This window comes from Natator depressus, chromosome 10, assembly GCF_965152275.1.
Source record: "Natator depressus isolate rNatDep1 chromosome 10, rNatDep2.hap1, whole genome shotgun sequence".
NCBI classification, from domain to species: Eukaryota; Metazoa; Chordata; order Testudines; family Cheloniidae; genus Natator; species Natator depressus.
The window spans coordinates 31,643,798-31,666,187 of record NC_134243.1 but is presented as its reverse complement, the minus strand read 5'-3'; the positions used below and the strand labels follow the sequence as shown (position 1 = coordinate 31,666,187).

At 42.2% G+C, this 22,390-nt stretch overlaps 1 protein-coding gene across 1 annotated transcript in view; it reads right to left on the bottom strand.

Annotated features, from left to right (window-relative positions):
* The window catches only part of AXIN1 (axin 1), a 188,892-nt gene that overhangs the window by 135,512 nt on the left and 30,990 nt on the right, over positions 1-22,390 (bottom strand). The window lies entirely within an intron of this gene.

The window sequence follows — 22,390 nt, the reverse complement described above, 5'->3', positions numbered from 1 at the left end:
TGGTCTCTGCACTGAAATCTACAAACAAAAGAATACTGGAATCAAAATTGATAGGTTAGGTCAAGTCAGGGGACAAGATAGAATTGTTCTGAGAAAGGCAATCTACCAGGCCCTGGGAGGCTGCTACTGAAAACTGCACCCTGATGAAGTTGGCACTAAGGCCCATCTCCAAGCATTCTGAGAGAATTCAAGAGTTTCTTTAACTGCTAAATGCAGTCAGTCAATCTGCAGCAAGCAGAGAATTTTCTCTATTCCCACACAAATGGTACAGTCATGGAGGCCTTTCCAGAATGTAGCATAGTCAGTATCATCTGAAACGCTCCAAGTCTTTGCAGGTCACTGGAACCTATCACAATGGGTCCTCTACTGCCAGAAGCTGATTAGCCTAGTAATGGACACGGTCACTAGTTCTGGGAACTACAGCCTCCATTGCCAGTCCAACGCTACAAGGAAGAAGATTCCTGGAGATTGGGCAATCTTCTGCAATACTGTCTAGCATGGGCCAGGGAGGAAGGATGATATACCATCCCAAAGTTCCAAGGGAGTACAAATGCATCTGTTACTCTTGATCTGGGCTCCTTGAACCTGCTGGAGGATTTTGTTAGTGTTTTGTTTCTCCTGGAAACCATCACGTCTGTCTGTATCTTGGGACATGCTGTACTCAGTTGCATCCCGTTCATCCAGTCTTTCATACGCTTCAGCTTTCCTCTCACAGGAACAGCCAACCGGCTGAGAGATTTCACTCTGTCCAAGAAACCAGTAGATGTATTTCCCTTGGTCATATCTTGGTTCCCAGACCCCCTTGCCCTGTAGCAATGTCTGACTTCACTCTTGCAGAGGTGTTCTTATTTTGTTGTGAAAGTGCAATAGTACAAATCTGAGGACTTTGGTATCCATTCTGTTTGTGGATCACTTTCTCTTTGCCAGGGACCACCTGACTTGCCTTAGTGGGCACCCCAACTCTAAGCCAAAAATCTAGAATAAACACTTTCCATTCTCAATGGCTCAGGGGATACCTCCTTCCCCAGGTTTCCTGTGATCAGACACCATCATACTTTTCTTGAGAAAACTAGTCATTTGCAACAGTTTGATTCTGTTTTCTACTGTGCTAACAGAAACACTTGCAACCATCTTGTGAAACATGGGGATAAAGAACAACTTCAAGACAGTGACAAACAATGCACTTCTTGTGGTGTGACAAAGCTTGCATCCAGTGTCACAGCTTGATCAGTTTCTCGTAAGTAAGAGATTCATGCCCATTCCTGGTGTTTAACCTTGCTTCCAGGATTAGAGGATCTTGGGAAGACTGCTCTTCGTCCTCCTTATCCCTCCATGTGATTCAAAGATGTTGCAGATTTCCATGACCGACAGGTTGATTTGCCTATTCCAATCTGGCTCTGATGAGTCAGTCATTCAAGAACAGGTGGGCACATCTCTTCATATACTCAGCTGCAAACAAAAGCAAGAGTCCCCATGGCTGCAGCCAGCCCTAGGGATAGTACCTAATACTAACCTATTAAGCCCACTATAGCAAACAGCAGGTACCTCTGATGGAAGTGGAGGCGGAGTATGCAGAAGCATGATGAATCCTGGGGTCCCCAGGATCACAGAAATTGGCCTTAATTCAGCAACTACTGACTGACTTCAAGAGCTCCACACTGAAACTTGAGATGCTAAAAGAGGCACTGACCCTTTTCAAATGCCATCCTCATTTTGTCACTGGGATGGCAACAGACTGAATTCCTTAGCCCCTCTGCTGCTCCAGGACCAGTATGATGACTATAACCCAAAGTAGATGGCTCAGTGTTTCCTGTACGCCTTCCTGTTTAGACACTTTGCAGCAGGGTGACTGAAGATAAAAGTCACATCTTCTCCAAGGATACAAGGCTCTGTAGCAGTCAAACCTTCCTTTTCTGTTATACTGATCTGGTGCCACTGGAGTGGGCAGTAGGACTTCGCTCTTCTGAATGTGCTGCTAAACTGTGTGCTTGTGGCTCATCCCATAGGCCTCTCCCATGGCAGAACCAGATTATTTGGAATTGTTAGAACTTTTCTAGCATCTCCACAAGTAGGAGGCTGCCTGGAAAGGTAGAGTAGATCATTTCACTTTAGGGCACATATCTGCTCTATCACTCATTGCTTCAGCCACAGGACCCTCCTGGGCTAAGATCAACAAGGCAATACAGCATGAGCTATTTTTGATCACACTGAATATGACTTTGCAGATGAAAGGGCATGCCTAACCAAACAGCCAGAGCACCCTGGCTAGTTCAGACTGCTTGTCCTTACATTCCTGGGGACTCCAGAATCTCTGACGCCATCTTACTGCCACTCTGGATGCATAGGTTTCAGAGTAGCAGCCGTGTTAGTCTGTATCCGTCAAAAGAACAGGAGTACTTGTGGCACCTTAGAGACTAACAAATTTATTAGAGCATAAGCTTTCATGAGCTACAGCTCACTTCATCGGATGCATACAGTGGAAAATACAGTGGGGAGATTTTATATACACAGAGAACATGAAACAATGGGTGTTACCATACAGAGTGATCAGGAAAGGTGAGCTATTACCAGCAGGAGAGCAGGGCGGGGGGGGGGCCGCAATTGTTCAACAAAAAAACTTCAAAAACAGACTCCAACAAGAGACTGCTGAATTGCAATTAATTTGCAAACTGGATACAATTAACTTAGGCTTGAATAAAGACTGGGAGTGGATGGGTCATTACACAAAGTAAAACTATTTCCCCATGTTTATTTCCCCTCCTACTGTTCTTGTAAACTGCTGGAAATGGCCCACCTTGATTATCACTACAAAAGGTGTGTCGTCCCCCCCGCCCCCTGCTGGTAATAGCTCACCTTTCCTGATCACTCTTATTACAGTCTGTATGGTAACACCCATTCTTTCATGTTCTCTGTGTATATAAAAACTCCCCGCTATATTTTCCACTGTATGCATCCGATGAAGTGAGCTGTAGCTCACAAAAGCTTATGCTCTAATAAATTTGTTAGTCTCTAAGGTGCCACAAGTACTCCTTTTCTTTTTCTTGGATGCATAGGCACTCTAAACAGACATTTACAGGGAAAAGCCAGAAGATTTTTACAGTATCTTCAGGGACCCTGCAATTTTTCTCTCCAAAGGCTCCTTCAGGGCTGCTCCCTTCTGCCAGGATTGTCATTGTTCTAGCAACCATGAAGATGGGAATATTGCCCCTGGGGTTCCCTAGCAAAACCTCTGCATTTGCAGGTCAGGCAGGGTGGGTGATGCAAAGCCTTGACTGTCTTGAGGGGGGTGAATCCCTGTTTGAAATGCACTACTTGTTATGTATCTTTTTCTCTGTGGGAGGGTGACCAAGCAACTGTTGCAACAGCTCATATGGGGAAAGCAGCAAGCCTGAGCTCTTGCTCTGCTGGCATTTCTACCTCCAATTACAGTGTCTAGGTCATCTAAGTTGCGAGGTAGAAGAATCCTCCTTTTTTCAGTACACACAACTCACCCGTCTCCTGGGACTGCCAGTCTGGGATGTCCCTTCCTTGGGTGAATTCTCCTCTTCCCACACTGCTTTCTCTTCTTCTTATGCCTCATCCCAACAGCTGGGATGGGGAACATTGCCCTTTCACTGTGTGTGTGCTGGACAGCTGGTTGCTTTCCCTTCTGCTTCTTCCTGAGGGCTTGCGAAAGAGTCCAGGAGCTCCGCTAGGTTGGGGTTGGGCTGCCCCAAGGGTCCGAGCAGGGAGCTTGTCACTGAATGAGGTTGAGAAGGAAGCTTGAGATGTCCCTCCACCTCTGTCCTCCTCTAGGAGGCACCTCTTTCCCAGACCATATGTGCAAGGAGCCCATGTAAAGATGACCATATAACAACTAGTGTGAGGGGAGACACTTTACACCTACCCTGAGCTTCCTTTCTGCACCCTTCCATGTACACTGGACCCTGCCTGTCTCCTGTGCTTCCCTGGGGTGGGTCTATTTGTGAGCAAATGCTTAGCTGCTTGGCTACCACCTCTCACAGAGCTGCTTCTGTGTTTGATCTGGTGCAGGGATAACTGTTGGAGTTGCAGTATTCCTCCCCTTCCAAGCCTGGGCTGTAGTGCTGCAAGTGGGAATCTCCTGCACACAGAAACCATGGAGGGCTACAGCCACTCTGCTAGGGAAGAGGGCAGAGGGAAGCAGTTTGCTGGCACCAGGGCCAGTTCCCAAGCAGATTCCACATGCCTTATTCTCCCTCCCCACTCTAGGGCATGTGCAGGAAGGCCATTCTTTTGATTCCCTCTATGGCCTGACAATTGGCCTAAGGGGCAGGGCTGTGCTTGCATCTGCTCTCTTCCTCCTATTCCCTGAGCAGGAGGCATTGTGGGGCCTGTGACCTGGGAAGGTGTAGCCAAGCCAGAGGGTAGCTGGAAACTCTGCAGCACATACCTCTTTGGTGCTATGCTGAAGGTTCTACCCTTCTGGGGCTCTCTGCTGGTCCAGCGCCCCTGGGTGTGGGGATTCTTCAGAGTCCAAACCTACACACACAATTCAGGCAGAAGGGTCTGAAAGGGGTGGGTGTGCATGCATGCAAATATATTTTGCTACTTGATTCCCTAACTCTGATTTGAATACTGGCCTTCTTTCCCCCTTTGTGTGTGGGGAGCGGGGGTAGGGGGCATACCTAGAGGAATCGGACCATGTTTATGGCCTGGTCTTTCTTGCACCGCTCTGGTACAGTGCTGTCTGTGAGGGGGAGCATGGGAACCAGGCACTGAGGATTACACCCTGTGCCGCACGCACTCCATGAAGGTGAGCAGGGGAAGCAGTGCTGATTTCATTTATTCCCCTTTCCAGAGTTCGTCCCTATAACCCTGTTTCAGAATAGGGAGCACAACTGGGTTCAGAGACTGCTCTGAAAATATGTCCAATGGCTAGCAATCTCCCTGGCCTCAAAGATACTGGGCTTATTTGTCTCTCCTCCCACACATCAGCCCTTCTGGGTCTCAAGCCTGGGTTCCCAGAAGCTCTACCCCCTCTGCTGCAGGGGATCCACGTGAGTCAGGTGGATCGGTGTTTCCCCTGGAGTTCTCAGCCTGGTATATGAGCAGGGATCCTTGAGGAAAGGGATGGGGCCGGGGTGGGGCTTGCTATACAAGTAGCAATCGGGGAGGGAGCTGGGCTGGAGGCACCTTTCTGTATGGGCATTGGCAGCGTCCAGAGCCCACGGGGAAGAGGAGGGGGCAACTTTTTCTGGCTTCATTCCTCTCATAGAGAAGGGCCAAGGGAATTGTAGAATATCAGGGGTGGAAGGGATCTCAGGAGTCATCGAGTCCAACCCCCTGCTCAAAGCAGGACCAATCCCCAACTAAATCATCCCAGCCAGGGCTTTGTCAAGCCTGACCTTAAAAACCTCTAAGGAAGGAGATTCCACCACCTCCCTAGGTAACGCATTCCAGTGCTTCACCACCCTCCTAGTGAAAAAAGTTTTTCCTAATATCCAACCTAGACCTCCCCCACTGCAACTTGAGACCATTACTCCTCGGTCGGTCATCTGGTACCACTGAGAACAGCCTAGCTCCATCCTCTCTGGAACCCCCTTTCAGGTGTCAAATCCCCCCTCATTCTTCTCTTCTGCAGACTAAATAATCCCAGTTACCTCAGTCTCTCCTCATAAGTCACATGCTCCAGCCCCCTATCATTTTTGTTGCCCTCCTCTGGACTCTTTCCAATTTTTCCACATCCTTCTTGTAGTGGGGGGCCCAAAACTGGACACAGTACTCCAGATGAGGCCTCACCAATGCCGAATAGAGGGGAATGATCATGTCCCTCAATCTGCTGGCAGTGCTCCTACTTATACAGCCCGTAATACCGTTAGCCTTCTTGGCAACAAGGGCACACTGTTGACTCATATCCAGCTTCTCGTCCACTGTAACCCCTAAGTCCCTTTCTGCAGAACTGCTGCCTAGCCACTCGGTCCCTATTCTGTATTAGTGCATGTGATTCTTCTGTCTTAAGTGCAGGACTCTGCACTTGTCCTTGTTGAAAGTCATCAGATTTCTTTTGGCCCAGTTATCTAATTTGTCTAGGTCCCTCTGTATCCTATCCCTTCCTTCCAGCATATCTACCACTCCTCCCAGTTTAGTGTCATCTGCAAACTTGCTGAGGGTGTAATCCACGCCATCCTCCAGATCGTTAATGAAGATATTGAACAAAACCGGCCCCAGGACCGACCCTTGGGGCACTCCGCTTGATACCGGCTGCCATCTAGACATCGAGCCATCGATCACTACCTGTTGAGCCCGATGATCTAGCCAGCTTTCTATTCACCTTATAGTCCATTCATCCAGCCCATACTTCTTTAACTTGCTGGCAAGAATACTGTGGGAGACTGTATCAAAACCTTTGCTAAAGTCCAGGAATAACATGTCCACCGCTTTCCCCTCATCCACAGACCCAGTTATCTCATCATAGAATGCAACTAGATTTGTCAGGCATGACTTGCCCTTGGTGAATCCATGCTGACTGTTCCTGATCACTTTCCTCTCCTCTAAGTGCTTCAGAATTGATTCCTTGATGACCTGCTCCATGATTTTTCCAGGGACTGAGGTGAGCTGACTGACCTGTAGTAGTTCTTCCCTTTTTTAAAGATGGGCACTGCATCAGCCTTTTTCCAGTCATCTGGGACCTCCCCAGATTGCCATGAGTTTTCAAAGATAATGGCCAATGGCTCTGCAATCACATCAGCCAACTACTTTAGCACCCTCGGATGCAGCGTATCCAGCCCCATGGACTTGTGCTTTTCCAATCCCCGACTGCCTACGGGAGGCTTTTCCAATCCCCGACTGCCTAGGGGAGAGGGTCTGAGACAACCCCACCTGTCTTGGGCTGTGAGGGAAACTGTACTCTTCCCACAGGGCCAGCCAAACTCCCCAGCGAGAAACTCAATAAGGGGACAACAGGAGACACAGACTCTTTCTTCAGGCTCTGGCTTTTCTTGGCTTAGCTCACTCCCTCAAGCCTCCAGGGGCAACAGTCACTGTAAACACTTCAGAAGGGGAAGCAGAGCTGAGGGGACAGTCACCCCAAAAATCAAAATGCAGCCCTGGGACACGGCTGGGAATTAGACGGAGACAGGACTGAGCCCAGTTGTTCTTCTGAACATTTGAAGTGAAGTTTGGAGATTCCACTCTGAAAAGCTCTGCAGCAGGGAGGGACAGCAAAGAAAACTGGTGGGATCTTCAGGGGACAGGGCATTCCCCAGCTGCCAGAGACTGCCAGGCTGAAGTACCCATTGGAACAGTTCTGAGGACATTACCACAAAAAATTATTCTTCCTAACCATGAAATCTCAGCTATTCACACGGGAAGAGGACCCAAGAATGGAAACTGAGTGAGGCAAACTGCCTCTGTAACACATAGGGGTGGAAAGACAGTCCTAGTAGGTAGGAGACCTAACTTTGATTCCTGGCTCAGCCACAAACTTCCTGTGTGATCATGGGCAAGTCAATTACTCCCTCTCTGCCTCAGTTCTCCACTTCTAAAGTGTGGTGATATTTCTGAGGAAAACACCCATTAATGATTACGAGGTGTCAACGATGAGAGCCCTGTAACTACCTAAGATAGCGAAACCCAATCTCCACATCTCTGTTTTTTGGATTTCTACCAGGGTCCTGTCTCTGGAACCTGTTTAGGGGGCTTCATATGTTGCCATTGCAACAGGTGTAAAAGCAGCTCCCTCCCGAAAACTCTCCACCTCCAAATAATCTGGTTTAAATGATTTGTTCATCATGATGTATGAAGTCTATGGTAAAGAGCTGGACAGAGCCCAGTACTCCTGGACCCCAGGCCATTGCCCAAAGCACACGACATCTTTGTCTTCATCTTTCTTCCAGCACTTGCACATGATGGAATTTAAATACAGTGACTATCATAAAAGACATGATTACTGCCTGGAGCAATTCAGCTTTGGCAGGTTCATTTCAAAAGGCTAAGTGGATGAGGTTTGATCCTCTGCCATATCAGAGACCTAGGTTTTATCCCCAGCTCTGCTATAAGTGACCTTGTGAAACTTCTCAGTTATCTTGTCTGTAAAATTGTGGGGATGGATAGTTGCCTCCCTCTAGGATAGGGATATAAGGCTTTGGTCAATAATAAGAGCTTCTGAATTGCACAAATATTAACAGAAGTTGTAAGAGGAGAAAATCAAGCAGCAACATCATGTTAGAAGGCAAAAACATCAATAAAGTAGAAAAGCTCATCTACCCAGACAGCACCAGACTAGTCAATGGAGACCTCAAGAAAGGAGTGACATCAAGGATAGGAATGGCATCCACAGCATTCACTAAACTCAAAAAGATATGGAAATGACAGGTATTCAGCACCAGAAAAAAACCCAAGAATCTCAGTGCTAACATACGGGCATGATAGCAGGAGATGTGCCAAAGCACTAGACAGAAAACTAGACATCTTCCAAAGTAAGCGCCTATGAGAGATCCTGGGTGTTGGATGGAAAGACTTAAACACCAATGAAGAGATCAGAGAAATCACCATCCAACTGCTTGTCTCCACTAGAAACAGAAAGAAGTGCTGGTCATATTTGGGGCATGTACTCCAGATACCCAGATACAGACTCCCACATGGAGTCATCAAATGGAAACCAATTGGTGTGAAGAAACATGGGAGACATTTTAAGAAGAACTCTTTATTGGTAGGGCAGAACAGTTGATCTCAACACCATGGAGCAGATGGAAGCAGGAGCAGATGACAGAGAGGAACAGAAGAGGTTAATTTCTACCCTTTACACCAACATTGACACAAGGAGGATGTAAACGTAATGGAAGACGAGAATTCGATTGTATGTTTTCTGACTCTCAGGCCTATACACCTCCCAGTATAAAGGATATGGGGGAGGGGGGAAGGGTCTCTCCCTTTGCTCTTTCCTCTGTGCTTCCCAACCATATGTCTGCACACAGCGCTGCTGTTCCATACATCGCTCACAGCAACCCAGTGCACCACTCCGTAGATTCAGAAACAAAGTCTAATAACTTTTGAATTATTGTGTTTTGAGGCCTAACAGATTTCAGCTGGGCAGTTCAATGATAAAAGTTTTCTGAGATGCCACCTATAGTTCCAAAGGCTCCCAATCTCTGCAACAAAAAGTATTAAGAAAGCAGGTATTCTAAAGAAAGGGTTACGTCTCGGGAACCCCTTAACCAAATACCCCTAAATTTGCACCACAAACTCTGCTCTGGGCTCTGCATTGATATCAAGTCAATTTGACTACATACGTGTATTTTAAAGAACTTTCCAAATTCAACTTTACACAGAAACCTTTGCAGCCTTAACTACTCATTGCCTCATAATAGAGAGAGACTTGGGACAACATGGTAAGTAGTAATACTTTCACCAGACCCTCGCTAGAATGCGGGATTCGGGATCCATGCGCGGTGCCACGTTATAGTGGGGGCCACGTTATAGTGTTACCATGGATCCCAATTTAAATATTTAAATTTGGGATCCGTCGCCGCGACCACGCTATATGTGAATCTGCACTCTAGCAATGCGCGTTCTAGAGAGGGTCTGCTGTAGTTATGACATATTGCTTTATGCAGAAGATGGTAGCATCTTACAGAACTTCTGAGTGACGACTTACTGGAAAATGGACCATGGTAAGTTTCATCCTGGCAGAAAGATGAATAAGACAGATTTATCTCAGAACATAATTGTAACGTTGTTAAAACATACAGACTTGGCAAAGGGAGGTTCAGAAATGTCCACGAGGTTTCACTGTAGTACTGAAGAGACCCTTGCTCTGCAGTGGACAAAGAAAGATTCAAGAAGGATAAATATAGGACCTCAATTAAGAGAATGTTTTTTCCTATTGTAGTTGACAGAGACCAAGATTCTCATATGTCTAGCCCAGAGGTGGACAAAATAAGGCCCGCAGGACCCTCCTGCCCGGCCCCTGAGCTCCTGGCCTGGGAGGCTAGCGCCCAGCCTCCCCCCCCCCCCCCTTCACAGCCTCAGCTCACTGCACTGCCGGTGCAATGCTCTGGGCTGAGAGCTCCTGGGGCAGCGCAGCTGCAGAGCCCGGCCTGACCCGGTGCTCTGTGCTGCGCAGTGGTGTGGCTGGCTCCAGCTGGGCACCAGCCACCGGTTGCTCCAGGCAGCGCGGTAAGGGGGCAGGGAGTGGTGGTGGGGGGGGTTGGATAGAGGGCAGGGGAGTTCGGGGGTGTGGTCGGGGAGCGGGGGTGTGGATAAGGGTTGCGGCGGTCAGAGGGCAGGGAACAGGGGGGTTGAATGGGGGCAGGGGTCCCGGGGGAGGGCAGTCAGGAATGAGAGGAGGGGTTGGATGGGGCGGCAGGGGGCCAGCAGGGGCGGGAAATCCAGGGACAGTCAGGGGACAGGGAGTGGTGGATGGGGCAGGAGTCCTCGGGGGGCGGGGGCCATCAGGGGACAGGGATTGGGGTTGGATGGGGTAGGAGTCCTGGCAGTGGGGGTTGGATAGGAGTTGGGGGCCGGGCCACGCCTAGCTGTTTGGGAAGGCACAGTCTCCCCTAACCAGCCCTCCATACAATTTTGGAAACCCGACGTGGCCCTCAGGCCAAAAAGTTTGCCCGCCCCGGTCTAGCCGGACAAGGAGCAAATTCTGCTTACAGCAGAAAGTGAGGCAGTTTATCCTCTTGAATGTAAAAGCATGTTTTAAAATAACGTTATACGAGTCTTTTTAACACTTTTGGTTTTTAAGCATCTAACAAACAATTAAGTGTAAGGGGGTTGACAGACTCTTTAAACGAAGAAATTTACTGTTCTTTATTTCAAAAAATTCACTTCACCAATTTTTGGCAACTGTAGGTTTGTCATATTAACGCTAGGATAGCAATAGAAATGTGTGTTAAATTACTTATTAATATTGGAGATATGATTTTTGAAGTCATAACATAAATATTGCATTTTTAGAACAAAAAATGCTTTTTTGGTCAACAAATTGTCACTAAAATAGCTGTATATTGTTGGGGGCTTGGTGCTACAGCAGAGGTACCTATTTTGTAGTTTCCCAGGCTACAGAACTGCATGTTCATGCTAGGTAGACTGTAATTGGTTAATTACTGGCATTAGGCTTGATGATGTTGGACTTGTTTAATATCCTATACAGGCAATAGTGCAGCTGCTCCTCCAAACATGGGTTAACTGCCAAATTACCACCATTAAAATAAACTGGAAAAGTTCTTACAGTCCATTGTCACTGAAGAGTTTCATAATAAGCCACTGATTGTAACTACCCCCAACCAACAGCAGAGAAATACCTGCACACAGAGAACACACTTTATACAGTCCATCAGGGCAGGGGAAAAACCAAATTGCTGTTTTAGTTTGAAGTATAGTTAGTATGTCTGCACTCGCTAAATAAGTGTCAAATCCTTTCAGAGAGATGTTCCGAATTACACATACAACCAATTTGGCTTTTTAATCATTTCAATTTCTGTGACTAAAACCCTTATAGCTGAACAAAAGAAAAAAATTTCTCCGTACTGAAACATTATGCTTAGCTTCACAGACCATATCAAATCGTATGGGTTCTTGCTTTGTCGTCTTCACATATTCCATTTAGAACACATAATTAACCTCAGTTTCTATCTAATTTCAAATCTTTTCACATAGAGAAACCAACTAATCCAGTGCACTCAGAGGCAGACTGCAAATTAAATCATTACTACAGCTCCTATCTGTAGCTTAAAAAACATGGGGGTCCTTCTTTTCAATGACTAACTGTAATTTCTTAAAAGATTTGAGGATGAACCTAATAATCCAGTGATTATATTTCTATAAACTAATTCAGGTGTCGGTGCCTCTGTTAAGAGTCTTCTTAAAATGTCACTTTTCTGCACTAAATGAATGGCCACTTTTCAAACCAGAGTTTTCTTTTCCCACTAAATATTTAGGATTTTTTTTTTAAATAAAATATACAGCAATTGTTTGATACAAATGAATCACCCTGATTTTACCTCTCTTAGCTATGGCAATCTACATAAACTGCAATCAAAACAGCAACAAGGTGAAAGCTTTTGGGTATTTAGCCCAAAATTTATCTACCTGTATCTGCCCTGAAGATGTCAAAACATGAGCAATGGCCTCTAGTCACTGCCATGCCATTTATTTATGCATTCATCTGTAGTGGTGGACACATGTATATAATACAGTAAAATCCAAGCAAATTAGAACTGTCCAAAATTAACTCCACCCATCCCCACTGAAATCACTGTTCTGCAAGATGATCCACGCAGGCAAGCCTCTGTGCGCAGGTGGATCTCCACTGACTTTGGTGGTGCTGTGTAAGAGCAGAGCCATTGCAGCAAGGAGATTTAAGACTCTCCCAACAACCTATTGAATTATGGCTTTGAAGCACAACTTGATAGTTAATACATCCAGAGTCCAACCAACCAATTAAGGAAGTGAGTTACAGACGCAATAACTGCACGAACGTCCTACATTCTGAAATTACACAGGGAAACTTAGCCCCATATAGCCACAACAAAGAACATCTCCAAACAGATAAACCGAAGTTAAGGTTGAACTGCAAGGCACGTAAATGTACCATATGGCCCACTTATTGGGTATATTCAGCACAGATTTCTGGGATTGGATCAATTTTCACTTAGCTTTTCAGTACCCATCTTTTTTGGATATTGCACAGAATTCAAAATTACTCCAACTATGTTTCCCAAATGGATTCCATGGGACTTGTGTCAACAGAATTGTGGGAAAGCTGGGGTGGACAGATCACTAGAAATGTACACCACTTAGAAATGTGCATGAAGCTAGGTATCAAATCAGGCAAAGCTTCTCCATGAAAGGTAAAACATCCTTTATCAATTTATTGCCAATTTCTGAGCTTCAGTGCGTGACAACAAGCCCAAGAATACTAGAAATGAAGAAGACAATCTAAAAACTCTTTGGAAGACTAAGAATTTAATTCTATTTAAAATACTTGTTTTTAAAAATGTAAGTTTTGTGATCTGAATAAGATTCAATTCAATCCTTGCAAGAAAATGTACACATTGGAGGGAGAGAGATAACATTGTCATTGCTTATCAAAACAGACGGCCAGAGGTTTGCAGTGTCTCTCTCTAAAAAGAAACCCAAATATCAATCCACATCCAAACACAACAGATGAACTATTTCTTCAATTCAGTTGATAAATAAGGCCTTGTCTACACATAAACACTGCTCAGGTTTACATAACATCAAACCTGAGCAAAACCTTGTAACAACACACTTTAAATTGTTGATATAAGTGTGTCCACGCAGGCGCTCACATCAGTTTAACTACATCAATTTAAAAATGGGTTTTAGTTAAATCAGTGCAACTTGATTGTACAGACGGGCCTCTCAACTGGGAGGAGATACTCTTCTAGCCAGGTATAGATGGCACAAGTCTTTCTTGAGCACAGCTCCTATATGATTTTCTAAACCCAGCCATTGATCTAGTCAGATCCCCAAATTATGCCTTCAGCTTAACAATGGTGGTTGAATGCTCCCAATTCTAGAGACAGACATAGTCTCCACCTTCACTTCCAGTTGTTTCTCCTAACCTACCAGCATCACCCCAATCTTGTCCAGTGGAGCCTCAGCCAGCTCCATGACCCAATTGCCACCACATGCTGGAGCAACTGAGAAAAACTAAGCTGGTTGTCATCAGCAGATTGAAAGCACTGCTGCCCAAGTCTCCTCATTAACCTCCCTACTGATCCCACATATACACTGAATATAAAGGAGGATAAATTAGTATCTATGCTACCCCGTGAGAGTGCCCATGGAGTTGACAAGCAATTACCCAATACAACCCTTTGGGGCCTTTCAGCTATGAGAGAACAAAACCAGGTAGCACCATACACTCCTGCTCGAGACTGCAGACAAATCAGCAATGCCTCATGATCACCAGTATGGCGAGCAGCTGGTATATCTGCTATATCAGCAGTGACCCCTGATTGTTGTTAATTGCTAAGAAAACATCAACCAAACAACAAGAGCTATACCAAACCTAGATCTGTACCCAGACTGACAAGGGTTAAGATAATCAAACACAACCAGATGCTATGAGAACCAATGTGCCACAACCTTCTCAAAACCTTACTCCAAAAGGGAAGGCACCACACTGGACTATGGCTGCCTAGACTGTCTATGTCAAAAGATGATTTTTTTGAAGAAAGGAAGCATGCTAGCTTCCATGCTCTCCCTAACAGAGAGGCTGACTATCTCCAGCAATAACTGACTGTACTGGCCTTCACCAGCCAGGAAGGCCTTGATTCTGATGCACAGGTTGTGGCCTATTATTGGCTACAAGTCAAGGTTGTGATTTTCCTCAAATCAAACAAAACATTTTTTTCCCTGGGAAAATACCCATTAAGGTTTTGCAAAAAACACCACAAAGCAGAGGGCCCCAAGTGATTCTCTTTCAAAGCATATTATTTCCCCAAGTAAAAGAAGGAACATCTTGTCCAAGAAAAAACTTGTACTTCTGCGAATAGAACAAACCAGCTCCGCTCGTGAGGTCTAACACTTTTTTGTATCTGCCCTTACATACAGGTATACCTTTAGTAACTATTTGCTCTTTCAGTAACCAGTCTATTATGAAGTTTCAACCAGACCAACCCAAACATACTAAAAAAAAAAGTTAAATTAATGCTGAGCTGGCTACACCACAATCCAGGTTATAAAAATGGTCAAAATTCTGACTTCAACTGTCCTAGGTTTTTACTTCCACAATTTCCCACCACTTCAGTGCAATGAACCATGACACAAACTCCTTCGCCAACGGAGGTCGAGGTAGAAATTTGGGTCTCAAAATGTAAACACTAACAGAAGAATCATCAAGATCACCTTCCATCATCCACGCTTCAGCTTCTTCTTGATATGGGCTCAACTTATGACATTTTTATTTGGGATCAGTTATGTTGCCTAAGCTTCACTGAATTATTTTTCAGCTTTCTCTCTGTGTAGCTGCAGTTTTTCACTGTTGGTTAAATCAAGTCAGATTACGACTAAAACTGCAAGAGAAGTGTCAGACTAAACTGTCATGTCCTTCTGAAACCTCCTTCAATTGTTTCTGTAAGTCTCATATCTATCAGTAGAGCGCCATGTTATGAAAAAAAATGGGCTATGTTTTGATCAGAGTCCACCTCATGCTTGTTGAAAATTTCAACACTGATAACATTTGAATACAAATATACAGAATCTTCTAAAAAGAGTCCTTGGGGAGCCATGGCATCTATCCTCCTTTTTCAACAAACCAAACAACTCTGAAGTTAATGGTGATTTAAAGCATTTTTGACATTCTGTAAAGGGGATAGCTCAGTGGTTTGAGTGTGGCCTGCTAAACCCAGGGCTGTGAGTTCAATCCCTGAGGGGGCCATTTAGGGATCTGGGGCAAAAATTGGGGATTGGTCCTGCTTTGAGCAGGAGGTTGAACTAGATGACCTCCTGAAGTCCCTTCCAACCCTGATATTCTATGAAAATGCTTTTAGAACTGTGTTGTTTATTTCAAAATGTGGTTTAAATAATAAGTTTTGTACCCATAAATCAGAAGTTTAGGATCTTTATATCGGAGCAGTTCTCATTTTTTAAACTTTTATTTTTATTGTCTGAACAAATGGCTGTCATAATTTCCTCTACGCTCCTGGATAGCATCTTCACCAATTTAACATAATCTGTGGTTTTCTTTTTAGACATCAAATCAAATTTTCCTAGTACGGATTCTTGAAACCATTCTTTCTTATGATTAGCCAACCATTTTTTCATTAATTTAAGTGCTGAGTTTTGGTTTTTAGTTCTTCATTTAACTTGTACTCTTCCTTCACTTGCAGCATCAAGCAATGGACCTGCGAGTTCAAATCTATCTAGTGGAGCAGGATGGATAAAAAAATCAATGATTTAAAAAAAAATTAGATTTATATCAGGTTTTTATTTAATAATTATATTTTTCCTCTTTAGAATTCCTATATAAAATTAAAATTGAGATTATGACAAACTATGTTAAAGCCTACATTTACTATAATCTACTAAAATCATTTAAATTAATGTAAGCAAATAATATTCAAGCAGTACATTTGCTGCCAAAGTCTCAAAAAAAGTCAAAACTATAGAATTGGTGGGTGTCAGTGGCTAAGCACCTGGAACCAGAGTTGGCTGAAGTGCTAAGCCAGCTCTTGACAGCAGGAGCCTCCTCTTGTGCAGGTGCAGAGAGAGTTATTTTCTTCATTTCAGTTTATTCAACTAATTCAATTCAATAACTAACTCATACAAAGTTGAAAAAACAATTGGGAGTTGAGAAAAAGCAAGGAAGTTTATTTTTCTCTTCCAATCTAGGACTAAAAATAAAGCGTAGAAAGATGAGATCTACTAGTTCTAAAATCTTTAAGGACATGGGGTCCAGAAACAATCAATTCATTTCACTAACTACAGACAGTTGTTTTGCTTAAGAACTCAGTTTTATAAGAAGAACGTGCTTTGATAACTGTATAAAAGAAAAGTATCCAGCACATTTAAGGTCATTTTTGTAAAAAAAACAATTTTAAAATGCTGGTTTTGTGCATTTTAATTGAATTCTAATTTCCATCCAAATGCAGTTTGAAATAAGCGATAAGTAAACATTAAAACTCTGACTAAATGTATGTTAAGAAATATAATTGTTTAAATAGTGTGTATAGAGAATATATTCTCCTAGTTAGTAAAAAGTAGTGCCAAATTATACTAAAGAGAATCAACTTTTTTAAAAAAAATTTTTAGGAAAATGAAATATAAATGCAAAACAAGATTAAAATTGATTATTTTAATAAAGTCACCCTGCAGCAGGATATATCCAAGATAAGTGCTTCATTTATTCCTTTAAACTGATCATTTTGTGCTACAATTAAGGCAATGTTGTTAGAATGAAGAAGGTTGCAACTTATCAAGTTAACATCTTTGATTTTCAGTTATTGTTATGGCATATCACCCATTGATCTTTGCCATTTGTTGGATGTTGAAGGTGAACAGAGACCACTCTGAATTTACCTGGTATTGAATTGCTGCTGGAAGGCCCGGAGCAGGGACTTACATTATCACATATCTATTTAAAAGTCTAACTTGCAAGATCACCAAACTTCTTCAAATCATTGTACTTCGCTTCCACTTCAACAACAGTTTTATTCAATGAACATTTGCTCTTGAACAACCTAAAGAAACCAATTTTTTCCCATGTTTTGAGATGAGCACAGATCTGTCCAATTCTACCACTTAACTTGACAATGTTTACATTTACTTTTAAAGAGTTAAAGATAAGTACTTCCATCCACTCAAATCACTTGTTTCCCATTATTTCATTCAACTTTGATTATGATGAGTCACATAAATTCACATGCTGAAGTTTGATAATCAGTACACACAATTGTTTTCACTATTAAATAGCAGCTTTCACATTTACTATAGTTGAAATGAAATACCACCCCCCTAGTGCATTCAACTCTGCAAAGACTGAAAAATAACATTAGCTAGCCAGCTTCATATAAAAACTACTTCATGTTATCAGACATCAAGCCCACCTTCCACAAGTTTTCCAGTTCTAGCAATTCAAGCCCTCTCAAGTTAAACTTTCCACTCTCCAATATCCAATGACAGCGGATTTCACCTTTAACCATGTCCCCTCCATTCACCAATCACTCCACCTATTTTCCCTCTCTAATGTATGTCATGTTCATGGAAACCTTTCAGAGTGACATAAATTTTCAATAAATTTTAAAAAAATGGAGAAACCAAACACCACTAGATTGTTTTTTCCGAAAAAACCCAAAACAGTTGTTACACAATGCTGCCCCCTTGATTACCTCTGCCAAAACAAAGCCAAGTGAATGTGTGTAAGGTATCTTCTAAAACAAAGTTAATTATTCTTTAACAAAACAAAACAGTAGCTGGGAGTTTATGATTTAGTAAAGCAAGTATGACCTCACTGTTCAACAGGGGGTTTTGTAACTCCTAGTTTATGGTGCAAGTCAAGGACACCCAGAGCTCCGGATGGGCATCTATAGTTGGGGAGATCTTAGACCAAATTTAGATAAATAAAGTAATTAGTAGAAGAAACCTGCACACACAAAAGAAGAATGTGACATGTAACCTGGCAACTTAATGACTAGCAATAGAGTTCCAAATCTTTAAAATGTGCAGGTTTTATTAGAATACTTCAAAATAAATCTGCAAGGCAAAAGTTTAATTTCTGCTCTTCATAACTCAGAAAAATCCCATCAGTGGATCTCAAAAGAAGGTTAATAAAAGATTTAGTCACACTCACTACCATGCTAGTGTCAGTTTTGGAAGCTGTGCGTTAATGCACGAGATCTTCTGAGGTTACCTTCTTTGAAGTTCACTGATCCATAACCAATGTCCAATTAATTTGCAGTAGCCTACGTGCAATGACTATTTGCCTTTTCCTTCCTATACAAATCACAGTAGGAAATATGACACTTTTATTTTAAACAATGCTCTCCATACTACGCATGAGCGAACACTCACCTTCAGGAATATATCACACTAATAACAGGCTTAATTGAAATGGTCTGAGCAAATATTTATATTTGTTTTATTTTCATGAGATGGGGAATTTAACACTTTAAGCCTCTTATGCTGCAAAGATTTGAATCTGACTAAAAATGCATGTTCACAAAAACAAATAGTTTAAGTTCTAACTGTACAAATTCTTCTTTATTCAATTTCCATGGAAGTCAAACAATATGCAGAGGTTAAATTTGGGGAAGATTAAACAGACCTATAAATGTAGGAGGTTGAAAGAAAAAAAGCTAATACCAGTGCTCTTTCAATAACAAATTGGAAATTATCCTACATACAAAACCAGAAGAATTGTGAAAATGTTGAAGACAACCAAAGGCCCTGATCTGCACATGCTTATATACAATAAGAACGTACATATGTAAGTAGTCCACTTGGCTTCAAAGGCACTGCTCACATGAGAAAAGCAAAGTGGACTAATTTAAATTGAAGTGATTTTAATCATGATTTAAATCATCAATTTTAATCTTGTTTTGCATTTGTACTTTTCAGTTATTTTCCTAAAGAAAAGTTGTTTCTCATTGGTTGGTACCATTAAAACATGTTATCTTGCAGTTAAATATACCCTTTTTCCCTAAATTTGTTGGTTTTTAAAAAAATGTTGTTAACCAAAAGAATAATATATCTGTACTCATTTAAGTAATTCTATAGCTTAATTTAAAATTTATTCAGATTCTTAATTTTCACATTTTTATTATGTTAGAAAAACAGTGAATGATACTTTTTTTATTTAAGTAGATAATTTTTTACTTGTTATTTGTGTCAAGTTCTATTTGGATGGAAATTCAAATTCAATTGAAAATACACAAAAACATTTTAAAATGGTTGGGGGGGTTATAAGTTAAATAAGAGTGTCTTAAATGTGCTGGATACCTAAGAACAAAATGGTGTATCAGAAAGTTTATCAAAATAGTTTTTTAAAACAAACTGATTTATTAAATGTAGGCAGTCTCATCTGTAGTTAGTGAATTGAACTGACTGTTTCTGTTCAACCTTTCCTTCAAGATTTTAGAACTAGTAGATCTCATCCTCTCATTCCTAGTTTTTATTCATAGATTGGAAGGGGAAAACAAGCTTTCCTGCTTTTCACAACTCCCAACTGGTTTCTTATCCCAGAATGAACTGCTCAAACTGAACTAGCTGAATAAACTAAAATGAAGAAAATAGTCTCTCTCCATTTGCAGAAGAGGCTACTGCTGTCAAAAGCTGACTTATCACTTTAACAAACTCCAGTCTGTTAGGCAGTAGAGCTTAGCCAGTGACTTCCACCAGTTCAGTGGTTTGACTTTCTGTAAAGCTCGGCAGCAAACCCGTACTGCTTTATTTAAAAAAAAAAACATTTAAATTATTTTTTATGGATTATAATGAGTTTAGGGCTTAATATAGGTTGTCCTAATTATACGTGTGATTTTTTTAAAAAAAATAAACCTATTTAAATTTAAAAAATCCAGTTTTAATAAAAAAATCAGATAAAAAAATTAAATAATTTAATGATGAGAAAAGTACTCAGGCACTTAAGTGTTTGCAGGAGCAAGGTCTTAATGTTTACAATACCGCTCAAAACAACGGTTGGTACGCTGTACCCCTGGAGGACTTTGGTTAGATGACCTGTTCTACAAGGATGGATTGGCAATTAAGATATCAAATTACTTTTAGCTTATGAGCTTTTTGGGAGGGTGGATCATGTCTACATATATATTTGTACATCCCCTTTGCACAATGGATCCTCTGGACCTATAGTAATACATATATTAATGTTTTTAAAAATGTTATTCCCATTCAGTAATTCCTGGTATGGAAATGCATCTCACTTAAGTACCCACTGATGGCAAGAATTTCCAAGAGGCACCTGACAGTGAAAAATCTGTAGCTGTAGTGACGGACTGTTGAGCACAAAGTTTTACGAAAGATGAATATCCCTGTTTATTTTTTCTCAGATGCACAACCTGTGTTTAATCCCATCTCATATTGCTCTGATCTAGTATGAAAGCCTCTGAACTTTATAAACCTTATTACACAGTGCCACTATTTCATGGTGTTTTAAAATAAGTATTCAACCAATACATTCATGGTATTTTCCCTAAATTAGATCTGAGAAGTGCAGAACTGCTAAATACTCTTTTGTTACCTGTTCTAGAAATGAGAAAACTCTACCTCAAACCAGTTATTTCCAATCTTAAAAGCTATTTATCACTTAAATAAAAAGATACTTAAATCTTAAAATGTTCTAATCTTCCCTTATAGTAGGTAACCAACTGGTCAATCAAAATGCACTTCAAGAAATGTTCAAGGTTTTTATTAACTCCACAGGAAAGTCCCAGGATGTGGGATTTTGTTTTTTAGATTCTTGATTAAACCAGCAGGGAGTCACATGAATTCCCTCTTTTTTTCAAAGTTTCACATTCAACATTCCCTCCTCAAAATCTGTACAAAAACAAGGATCAAAATGAAAATGCTTCAGCATCTGCAATGGGCTGAGGCTTTGCAGAGGGAGGGATGAATTTCCAGCTGCCAGACTAAAGGACTGCTGAGTGAGATTAAATCCATAAATACCTTCTCCTAAGGCTGGGGCAGCTTTGATCAGGAAACTTTTAGCTGCTTCATTTTATAACCTTCACAAAGTGGCCAAATTTTAGCCTAAGATGTACTAAAAAAAGGTGATTTTATTTTAAAGAAATAAGAACGCACTCTGGACATGTTACTGAACCTGGAGAACTCCCTGATAAATTAAATATTTGGCATTTTAACTGAACTTACAACTCTGTGTTAGCTGGAAGGACGTGGGAGGAATGACAGGAAATAGAGTATCTTATTTATGAAAAACAATGATTTGGATGAAAAGAAAGACCATAAGGGAAAAATAAATAGCTAAATTTGGCAACTCCTCCTTTTGGATGGCACTGATAGAATCCACTGTCAGGAAGCCTTTAAGACCAAATCAAAAATCACTTCCACGGATTGCTATGCATTCCATTTGGTAGAGAGGAATATGATGGGTGCCATCGCTCAAGTGACAAAGAACTTGTAGTCACCAGTCACACTGAGTATTCCCTTACATATTCACACAGCAAAGCCCTATTATGAGTAAGGCCCTACCAAATTCACGGTCCATTTTGGTCAATTTCATGGTCATAGGATTTTAAAAACTGCAAATTTCATGATTTCAGATATGTAAATCTGAAATTTCACAGTGTTGTAATTGTGGGGGCCCGACCCAAAAAGGAGTTGTAGGGTGGTTGCAAGGTTATTGTAGGAGGGTTGCGGTACTGCTACCCTTACTTCTGTGCTGCTGCTGACGGTAGTGGTGCCTTCAAAGCTGGGCAGCCGGCTGCTGGCTAGGAGCCCAGTTCTGAAGGCAGAGCCGCTGCCAGTAACAGCACAGAAGTAAGGATGGCATGGTATGGTATTGCCACCCTGACTTCTGCACTGGTGCCTTCAGAGCTGGGCCCTTGGTCAGCAGCTGCCACTCTCCAGCTGCTCAGCTCTGAAAGCAGCAGTGCAGAAGTCAGGGTGGCATGGTATGGTATTGCCACCCTGACTTCTGCGCTGCTGGTAGGGCACTGCCTTCAGAACTGAGCACCCGGCCAAAAGCCACCGCTCTCCGGCTGCCCAGCTCTGAAGGCAGTGCAGAAATAAGGGTGGCAATAACGCAATCCCCCTAAAATAACTTTGAGACTTCCCTGCAACTCCCTTTTGGGTCAGGACCCCCAATTTGAGAAACGCTGGTCTCCGTACAGTATCGGGTAAAAGCATATAAAAGACCAGATTTCACAGAGGAAGACCAGATTTCACCATCCGTGACGCGTTTTTCACGGCCATGAATTTGGTA